This window comes from Notothenia rossii, assembly GCF_949606895.1.
Source record: "Notothenia rossii genome assembly, chromosome: 1".
NCBI lineage: Eukaryota > Metazoa > Chordata > Actinopteri > Perciformes > Nototheniidae > Notothenia > Notothenia rossii.
Window position 1 is genome coordinate 10,599,463 of NC_136912.1, and position 11,142 is coordinate 10,610,604.

The window sequence follows — 11,142 nt, forward strand, 5'->3', positions numbered from 1 at the left end:
TTCAGAGGAATACACAGGGAGGAGATGGGAGGTGAAGTGTGGGCACAAAAGGGCTTTCCAATACATCCATCTATGCCAGGGGTCGGCAACCCGCGGCCCTCGGGCCGCATGCGGCCCTTTAAGCCCTCTGCTCTGGCTCCCTTGAGTTTAGACAAAAATAAGAAGGAGATTAAATAAAAGTATTTTTAGGACTATTTATATTTTGTTGCACGGTTGAAAATGTTTCGTATCTTGTATTTTGAGGTGATACTGTGACACATAAATAAAAAACAAAACGGTTTTAATTAGGTCAACTCAAATATGCGTCACATCCTGCTACGGTCCCGCGCGAGCGCCTTTTCTTGGAGGCGAATAACCTGACCCCCGGCTCGATGAGCGAACTATGGATAAATCATAGAAAAGTACCGGAGGAACACAGGATTTAATTCTGTGTGGATAGAGTTCTATGCTTTCACAGCAAACGATGCTGGTTTACCGGTATGTTTGATATGTAGAGAGAAGTTGTCAAAGGTGCTGCAGCCTTTACGTATCGAGGAACAACACGGGAGAGGAAGACAGCTGACGATCTTCAGTCATAATTCAATGGGGTATGTCATTTATTTCAGAAAACAGTTTTTGTTATATTCCATGGAATGCTCTTAACATACCGATAGCAATGAATATATGAAATGCTTTGACAATAAATACATACAAAAATTAATCTGTGGAAGCCGTAGCGCTGTAAAACGCACGACCAATCATCTGAGCCGGCCCGGCTAAAATAACTGGATGGCCTACCTGCCTGTCAGCCTTCCATCTGTGCACAAACTTATCTCGTGCCCTCATTGGTCATGTTCACGTTCGTGTGTGTTGGAGGAGGGGCTCTGTAAGGAAGTCTGAAGGAAGAGGCCTATTTGTTCCGGTTGTGTATTTTCAAATTCTAGCGCACTCGAGCTGGTTTCTCCATTCTTACCTACCCTACCTTTAACTCTTTTTAGGGTGCAGCTATATGTTTTATTTATTTCAAAGTCGGCCCATTTTAATAATATTTTTTTTCCTTCAAATGTGCAGATGACTCCTCAAGTGCTGTGTTTAATTTATTTTTAAAGTAGGCCTGTGTATTATTTGTAATTCTCCTTGTAGGAGTTCTTTGTTTCTTATTAGAGGTTAACAGTTTTATATAATGTAATAAATAGCCTAATAAATGCAAAAAAAAATAGTTTTTGTCTGATATAACAATAAATACAACTTTATTAGCTATCAAGCTATGAAATATGTTTTGCGGCTCCAGACAAAAAAATGTTTTGGAAAAAGGAGCAAAATGGCTCTTTTGGTCAAAAAGGTTGCAGACCCCTGATCTATGCTCTCAGTGTCAATGGTTCAACAAAAACATGTACATTTGAACAACCTCTGTGGCCGTTTAACCTTATTTATTTGTGTTAACTAAAGCACAAGTGAAAGATTTTGGATGGCCGTGTCTGTATTCTCTTTGGTTACCATTATTTGATTTAGATACATAGATGTGTTCCTTGGTTACTCAAGTCTGAACTTTCTTGGTAATGGGACAAAACTGTATCTTAAAGTGAATGAACAAAAACATATTCGGCACAGTGCAGAGAAACGGGAATACAGGGATTTGAGCCTTTGCAGACCATTTACATGCACACAAACCTGTATAACACACGACAGGAAAGGGAAAATCTAAACAAGCATAATCGGACTACTTTAATAGCTAGACTGGATATAGTACGTGTATCTGTAATTCAGTTCTTCGTCAAAAAGAACAATTCAGATAACCAGAAACATATTCTTCCCAAATGCTTTCAGTTTTACATTTCTAACCATTCTTATGTATTGGGCTTTTCATTTCAGACATTCGTGTTTTCATCGCACTTTCAATTTTCAACCTCAGCCATAAAAATGTTGGCAGCATTTCAACTTGTTTCCATTTAAGCTGTTAATAAAATGTGCATTAAAAACAGGTGAATACAAACTAATTTGCATGGATATGAAACCAACTAGACTTTAACAACATAGACCATAGTTTAATGATTCACTTTGTACCTTCTGTGCCCATTTATTCAGTGCAATAAGTGTTGACGCCAACACAGCATGCACGAAGCAGGTCTGCTTGTGTAGGAGACGGGGCATTTGGAAATCAAACAAGAAGCTTTATTTCCAAAGTTCTGTATCTAAAGATATTCATTTTCTATGTAACTTTGACTCTTTTTCTTTTATCTAGCCTGCCAAAATCTTCTGTGCAGAGGCTACAGGAGCATACTGCGAAGTTATGAGCATCAGACTGCCTACCTGCTTTAGTTCCCAGCATGCCGCTCTCTGCCCTCAGCACAGAGCGGAGTCGACCACAGCAGCAAAAACCTTCCACTGATTCACAGCAAACAAGTATTTATTAATGTGCTGTTGTGCAATGCTGTGTTTTAACCTTAGACACCTTCTCTATATATATACACACACACACACACACACACACACACACACACACACACACACACACACACACACACACACACACACACACACACACACACACACACACACACACACACACACACACACACACACACACACACACACACACACACACACACACACACACACACACACACACACACACACACACACACACACACACACACACACACACACACACACACACACACACACTAGAGCTGAACGATATATCGTGTCATGGCGATAACCGCGATATGCATATGCGCGATATTCACATCGCAGGGATGTGCGATTTTATTTTTAATTTTTTTAGGACGTGCGATATTAAGTAGGTACATTAACTCAAACACGTCATGTTACAATTATTTTGCTGCTTGCTACAAAAGGAAAACTTGCGCGGCTCTCATGTCAGGGGTACGAGAGTGAGTGACATGCTGGCTCTGCATGCACAGCAAACTACCAATCACAATCATTCTTGATCAGATCACAGCAGACCCCGCCGCGCTAGTTTGCAGACCATCAAAACACTGGTAAAAAATTAGCGAGGCAAAGGAGGACAATCTGCCATCTGCCATCTGGAACTATTTTGGACAAAAAGGTTCTTCTCTTCTTCATTCACAGATGAACCCCCTTATTTGAGGGTAAGCAACATGCATTATCATGACATGTTAGATCATGACTTAAGGTATGATGAGTCAACCAGTTAAGATCCAGACGTCCGTGACTAAAATCCTTCATCCGGTTAAATTTAGTTAAAAAAAACGCAATATATATCGCAGGGGGAAAAATATATCGCAATGTCATTTTTTTTCAATATCGTGCAGCCCTAACACACACTGCAACAATATCTATATAGGCCATTTCAATAGTTGAACTAAAAGTGTCATAACAAAAACTCACTGGAAACACAAGAGTTTCATTTTATTTAGTTGCCATTATTATAATTTACTAGCAATGTATCCATCATACAGACTAACACAAAATGACATGACAAACGATGAGTTGTGAACAGATTGATGTTATTGAAAAGTCCTAAAGCGTGATTACTTTCTTTTCTTTCTTTGTTTGTTCTTCTGAGGCGGGAGAAATGGGAAAATGAGGAGAGTCTATCTCAGCTTAATGCCAATATAAACACAGAGGAACACACACACACCAATCACAGCTCTTGATTACTGGCTAAATTAGATTCCATATACCCCAAAGCGACGATTGCAAAATAAACTGCAGGCGTGTGGGAGAGCAAGAAGCAGATGAGCAGAAAAGGAATATAAAGATGGGAAGCAGCGAAGGACACGGAGAAGAACACGATGAAAAACAAAAGAGGGTTAGGGTGATATCGCCTACAGCGTGGAGGAAAAGTAGCACGGATGAAGGGAATATGCCGTGCACGCTTATAAATAACGCTTTGTATAATTTAAAAGGATTGAGCGTTCTAAAATGAGGAGCAGAGAATGTGTGTATTTATATCAAAACATTTTCAACCGGACTGCTTACACGTCACAGCCAGATAAAGTCAAGGCCTATTTTCGTCCTGCGTAAGTCTTTTGAAGTTGTACATAAGGAGGGGTTTATTCAAGGATGCTTGTGTGTGTGTGTGTGTGTGTGTGTGTGTGTGTGTGTGTGTGTGTGTGTGTGTGTGTGTGTGTGTGTGTGTGTGTGTGTGTGTGTGTGTGTGTGTGTGTGTGTGTGTGATAAACAGCGAAGCAAAAAGGGAAGGAGAGCCAGATAGTGTGAGACAGATATGTAGATTTGAGCTGTAAACGCAGCACAAAAAGAACAGTAAAGTCTTCAAAAACGCAGCCAAAAGCTACGTGCTGTCAAAAAACAAAAACTCTTTCAGACATAAATCTTTAAAATGAGGTCAAGCTAAAGACAATTAAGAAGATTTTCCTGTGGAATTCATATTTAACTTTTTTGGATGCCTGGACTGAGCTGAGGGGCAAAGATTTAATTGACTTCTCGACGGCAAAAACAAAACAAAAGCATTTGTCTTTGGCACTGAACCATATCACTTTCAGAGTAAGCCAACACACAGCATAATCTTATTTTTAATTAGTTCTCTCCTCATATATCACATTAAAGTGAGAACATGGAAAAGGGCAATTTTCTGTCTTCATCCATTTTAACAAAAAATAATAATCATGTGATTAGGATTGATCCTCTGAAATAGAAAACAATAACTGAACATTCAAAACAGGGACCAACTGGAGTAAGGCATTATTACCTTTCACTGCACACCAAGTCTTCATTTAAAGAGGCCTTATTATGCTTTGAGGGGGGGGGGGCGGGGGGGGTTTCCTTTCGTATAGTGTGTTGTATAGGTTTGTGTGCATGTAAATGGTCTGCAAAAGATAAACCCAAAAGGAAAGTTCCCTGAGTCACTATGTCAGGATCATAGTGACCTCAATTTTTTACTTTTGTGCTTCTATTGGCTAGCGATCCAACACATTGTACGTGATAGGCTAAGGGGCGGGACATCTCGAAGCGGTTGACCAATCACAACAGAGCCGGCCAACTAACCAATCAGAGCAGACTGGGCTCTGGTTTCAGACAGAGGGTGAAAAGAGGTGCTGCAGCACAAGCAGTATGAGAAAAATAAAGACCCCTTTTTAACATTAAAGCATGGAGACATGTCACAGTAGAGACAACATACAAATATGAACCTGGAAATGAGCAGAATAGGGCCAGTTTAAAGTGGAGTAAAATGTGTTTGTAAATCATAATTAAGTTCTCTGCTACAACGTCACAAAAAGGCCAAATTGGCTACGTTTCAAACTGAATGTAAACAAACTGCTTAATATTAAAGTTGGGCTATCGTGTGTGTGTGTGTGTGTGTGTGTGTGTGTGTGTGTGTGTGTGTGTGTGTGTGTGTGTGTGTGTGTGTGTGTGTGTGTGTGTGTGTGTGTGTGTGTGTGTGTGTGGCTGTGCAATTTAATCGATCCTGCGATATATATCGATATTTTGTTTCCCGAGAAAGTATCGATATTTCAGCCGCGGGTATCGATACATTAACTCCCATTCAAATCTCCCGTGTTCCGCCTGGCACTCTGCTCGCTGCCCATTCCCCCCCGTTCGCTTTGCATGAAGAGCGATTACGTCAGCCAGCCGAGCCGCTAGTGTCGCTGTAGCGCATTTCTAGATACACAGACGCCGGTGTCTTCTTCTCGCAGTGAGTGCGAAGCGGTTCAGGAGAATGGCGGCAAACATTAACCACACTGGAGAGGGTCTTCTCTACCGCCGGAGATATCGGCCCAATCCCAAACCACTCCCTCGACGGAGTGAACTCCGTCTGTAGCCACATTCGCAGCTCAACGAGGCTCCCTCCTGTCAGATGGAGGGAGTAAATACAGCAGCAAGCTTTGGGACGGCCTCCCCTCTCTCCGGCAGAAACAGGAAATGCCGTAACTGTATGTAACAACGGTTTCAAATCAGCATCTCTTAGACAAAAAGTTTAAATTAATAACTCAAATAAAACTCCTAACATCTTTCATTGTGTTTCAAAGCTCTTTTAGTTTTAAACCTGATGTTTATAAGCTTCTTAGTTTTTGCAACGGTCTGTAAATATACACAACTTTATAATAAAATGCACACATTTACCTTTTTCTAGACTAAACACAGGTATGATCCTAAGTTAAAACATATGAGGTTAGCATGAGGTTGTTAACATCGCAGTTTATCAGTGGATGTTTGCTGGAACTACTAGTTTCCGCTGACACACAGCGCGACTCCGGTCAGGTAGAGACCGGTCTCAAGTCAGCAGCGCTGCAGACTCGCTGTTTGAGGGCTTGATAGCCCACTCCCCCTCCACACCGCTCCACACTCGTAGGCGGACCCTCCGCGTGAACGCGCAAACGGAGGGGTAGGGTGTAGGGGGCGGTTTGGGAATGGGCCATCGTCACTGCTCAGAGAAGTGCACTTCTCCCAGACCACGTTGATCAGATTATATTCCTGAACAAAAATCTGAAGAGAATGTAGATGCAGTTATGTAGAGAGGAGCCTTTCTGTTTAGTGTTTTTGGCTTAAATGTTACTCCTTTGGACTTGAATTATTGGCAGGTACATTTTACATTAAACGTTGTTCTTAGTGACTTGAATTATTGGCTACCTCATATTCTGTGTTAAGCTAAAAATGCTGTAAAAGAATCTGTTCAGAACAGGACACCTGCTGCATCTTTTAATTCTCCATTGTCCATTGTGATACTGCACTTTATGTACTTAAGTTTCAAAGGCTTGTAAGCTACAGTTGGCACTGTTTCAATAAATGAAACAAATGTTCTCACCACATCTTTTGAGTCATTTTGTCCAGCATTTGCAAGCTGTAGACCAGGGGTGTCCAAACTACGGCCCGCGGGCCAACTGCGGCCCGCCAACCATTTTTAATTGGCCCGTTTCAAAGTCTAAAAGTATAATGGACTATGGCCCACACATAATATTTGCGTTTAACTGTATTGTACTTCTTAGTTTCAACACTAGATGGAGCTACTGTCTTTAACAAGGCAGCGTCCCTACAAAGCAAGCAATCAAAGAAAAAATTTGCTCAGGGTCACCAGAAATGGCGGAACCAAAAAGACGCAAGATCGCAAGTGAGTGCAGAAAATTTCAGACTCGGTGGAAAAATGAATATTTTTTCATAGAAACCAAGGGGAAGTGTGTGTGTTTGATTTGCAATGAAACGGTTGCCGTTATGAAAGAGTACAATGTACGACGACATTACGAGACGAAACATCAGACCTTCACGTCCTACACTGGCGCCGAGCGGGAAGAGAAGGTGAAGCAAATGACAGCTAGCCTGCTAACCCAGCAACAGTTTTTTTTCCGTGCAAACAAAGCTCAAGAAAATGCTACAATAGCCAGTTATGAAGTAGCTCAACTCATTGCCCTACATGGGAAATCTTTCTCAGACGGTGACTTCATCAAACAGTGCCTCACTAAAGTCGTGGGAATAATGTGCCCGGAGAAAATGCAGGATTTTAACAACGTTAGCATGTCTAGAAATACGGTTGTGCGGCGAATTGAAGACTTGTCGGCTAACTTAAAGCAGCAAGTGTCAGATAAAGCTTGTGCTTGTGATTTTTACTCGATTGCATGTGATGAGAGTACAGATGCCACGGACACTGCACAGCTGTTAATCTTTTTGCGGGGAGTTGATGATAATTTTTGCATTACGGAGGAACTGCTTGATCTTCGGAGTCTAAAGGGGACAACAACTGGTAAGGACATTTTTGAAGCTGTGTCAGATGCAATTGACTCGATTGGACTTAAATGGGACAAGCTGTGTGGACTAACAACGGATGGGGCTCCAGCAATGACAGGCGAGCGCAAAGGAATGGCATCTATGGTATGCGCCAAGGTGCGAGAGAGCGGAGGGGAGGCTGTCAAAATGCACTGCATCATCCACCAAGAAGCCCTCTGTGCCAAGTCAGTCCAGCTTGGCGATGTGATGAACACAGTTGTGAAAACTGTCAATATAATTCGGGCACGAGGGCTCTACCACAGAGAATTTCAAGCGTTCCTCTCTGATGTCGATGCTGAATACGGGGACCTACTCTACCATTCTGATGTGCGCTGGCTTAGCCGTGGCTCTGTGCTGCAGCGGTTTTATTCCCTGAGATCAAATATCGACACGTTTTTGAAAGAAAAGGGCAGACCTCTGCATGAGCTCAGTGACCCTTTATGGTTGGCAGACCTGGCTTTTTTAGTTGATCTCACTGATCATCTCAACACCCTGAACAAGAGACTACAAGGCAAAGAGCAGCTGGTATCACAGCTGTATGCGCACATGAAAGCATTCCGTGCGAAGCTCCGTCTCTTCGAGTCACAACTGCGCAACTTCAATGTAGCGCACTTCCCCACGCTGACCGAAATCAAATGCGCGTTTCCAGATGCCCTCTCTGCTAAAATGGGAGAATATGTGTCTGTGATCACATCTCTCATTACAGAGTTCAGTCGGCGCTTTCAAGATTTTTCTGTCATTGAGAAGAAAATCACACTGTTTGCGGCTCCGTTTTCAATGGATGCAGAAGAAGTGGAAGAGAGTCTGCAATTAGAACTGATTGAAATGCAGTGTGATGATTCTCTGAAGAATCAACATCAGCTTCTCTCCCTACCTGACTTCTACCGGAGCTTGGAAAAGGCCAAGTTTCCTCTGATGAGACGCCACGCAAAACGAATGATGAGTCTGTTTGGCTCAACATACATCTGTGAGCAGACATTTTCTCTGTTAACGCTGAACAAAAGCAGATTGAGAACCAGAATGACCGACAGCCATCTCTGTGACGTCCTTCGCATCTCAACCACCAAACTTACTCCTGACCTGCCAGCTATCCTTCAGACCAAAGCGCAGCATCACTGCTCCCACTGAGTGCAACATTCTTCCCATTACTGGTGAGTTAAAAATATACACACAGTTTTCATGTGTTAATAAGCCCAAATACTTAATAAATTCAGTCAATTAAAGTTGAATTTTTTAACAAACATTAGTTGATGTGTTAACAAGCCCAATTATTTATTTATTTGTAAAAAACAAAATTAAAATCTACTAATGGAGAGCTGTGATGGAGGCTTTTTTTCTTCAAACATGTTCAATTATCAAACGTAATTTATCTGCATTTGATTGATTTTACCAATATTAGTGCATTAGAAGTGAGGCAGTATACTTCACGTCTAGTGAGTGGCCCAGTCCTTCGTATATTTTTCTGTATGTGGCCCTCAGGAAAAAAAGTTTGGACACCCCTGCTGTAGACTCTCTGTCTAGTCAGAGCCATATATTGTATAATTGATGCTTTCAGTTTTCAGTTGAATTAATTCAATCTAAGTCAATGGAACACTCACAAGATGTCACCAAAATCACACTGTCCCTTTAAAATCTTTCAGAAAATGATGTAAGTGTATCGAATCGTATCGTTGGCTGAATATCGTGATATATATCGTATCGTGAGCTCAATATCGTGTATCGTATTGTGAGATTAGTGTATCGCTACAGCCCGTGTGTGTGTGTGTGTGTGTGTGTGTGTGTGTGTGTGTGTGTGTGTGTGTGTGTGTGTGTGTGTGTGTGTGTGTGTGTGTGTGTGTGTGTGTGTGTGTGTGTGTGTGTGTGTGTGTGTGTGTGTGTGTGTGTGAACATGCATATATAAAGCCTTCTTTTCCACACAGTATTTACAGTGCAGCTCCATTCTAAGCGCCAGAGGCTACATATCTCTTATTCATAGAACAACAATAACAACACATCTAATACCAGAGAGCAGAGTCTGTTGTGAAAAAGAGCAAGAGGCAGGGAGAGAGCAGAAGATCAAGAGCAGGAGAAAGAGAAGCAGGCGGGACCGAGAGACTCGAAGTCCAGGGAACAATGTCTGTTTTTAGTACATAAGTGGATGTTTCAGAGCGATTTATACAGCCGAGTTAAAAACAGACGCAACCGCAGGGGACACATGAGTCACTGATGGAACAGGTGACACTAATGGTGAGCAGAGGGGAGAGCAGAGGGGTACTATAAAAAAATAACGAAGAAAAAGCGCACTTACACACACCCGTAAACCACATGGACTAAAGTGAAGTGGACTGGCGAGACAGATGAGTCACAAACCACGAGTCTCATCATCAAAACACAATTTAGCCGTTTTTTTTTTTTTTTATTGGGTAAAAAGTCAATCTCCTTTTCAAATGGACTTTACTCGTCGCAAAGAATCACAAGTGCATTTAAAAAGGATTGCTTTACCCAAATTACTAACGGGAAATAAAACACATGCTTTATCCACCAGTAGGGGCCGAACAGATTAGATATCCATTACTCAGATGTATGTTGCTACTAGTGCTTGAATTGGAATAAAAAAGGTGCCAGTACTCTAAATCAGCAACTGTTTCAAGTCCATTTATTTATACAGCACAAAAACAAGAATTTGGCTCAAAGTCATAGTATGTCCTATAATGCTGGTGGGTTTGTCTCTTTACTGTCTATTTTAGAAAGGCTCACTGTACGTAAACAAAATGACTCATGGTGCATCTGAGGTTAGAGGGGGTGCAGGGGTAAAGTGCTATTTTTATAAGTGGGGAGTGGATCTAGCACAAGATTTTTAAAATTGAAGTTAAAAGCATCAATCTGGTGCACTTTGAGAGCAACATTAAGAGATCTATGGATACATCTCTGAACATCCATATGAAACAGAACTGTAAACAGATTTTCTATTTCTTTATGGATATTTTACAAATCGCTCCCCTTTTAAACTCTATTCTTGTTTTACTGTCATATAGCATTTCATTTTTAGTGAGTTACTCAGATGAGTACCAGGAGACAGCGTTTGGTACTCTGGTACAATTGTGGTAAAGGCATCTGAGTTAGATGTATTTGAACCGAAATGTCTACATGCTTAGCAGAAGATGGCATCTTTTTTACAGGAAATTCCAGCCAATCTCTGTTTTGAAACCATGAGCTGCTAAATGAGCGCCTTACCCCACTGTACAGGCGAGTTGGGAACTTGTTTAAATATAACTAGGCAGGCTCTGTTTTGCCGAGGTCCTCTGGCACTTGTGGTCCGCCGGAGGGGTGGCGGTGTTTGGGGCGATGAAGACTGCTGCTCCGGGGGCGAGGCGGGCAAAGCGGTGGCGGGACCTCATGACGCATCTACTGAGTACTGAGTACCGCCGTACCGGCTCAGTAAGAAGTAACAGTACCAGATGGGTACAAATCAGAAGTCCC

The 11,142-nt window shown here is 41.9% G+C and overlaps 1 protein-coding gene across 1 annotated transcript in view; it reads right to left on the bottom strand.

The window, feature by feature from the left end:
* mad1l1 (mitotic arrest deficient 1 like 1) overlaps nt 1-11,142 on the bottom strand; it is a 77,419-nt gene that overhangs the window by 40,583 nt on the left and 25,694 nt on the right. The gene's annotated exons all lie outside the window — the stretch shown is intronic.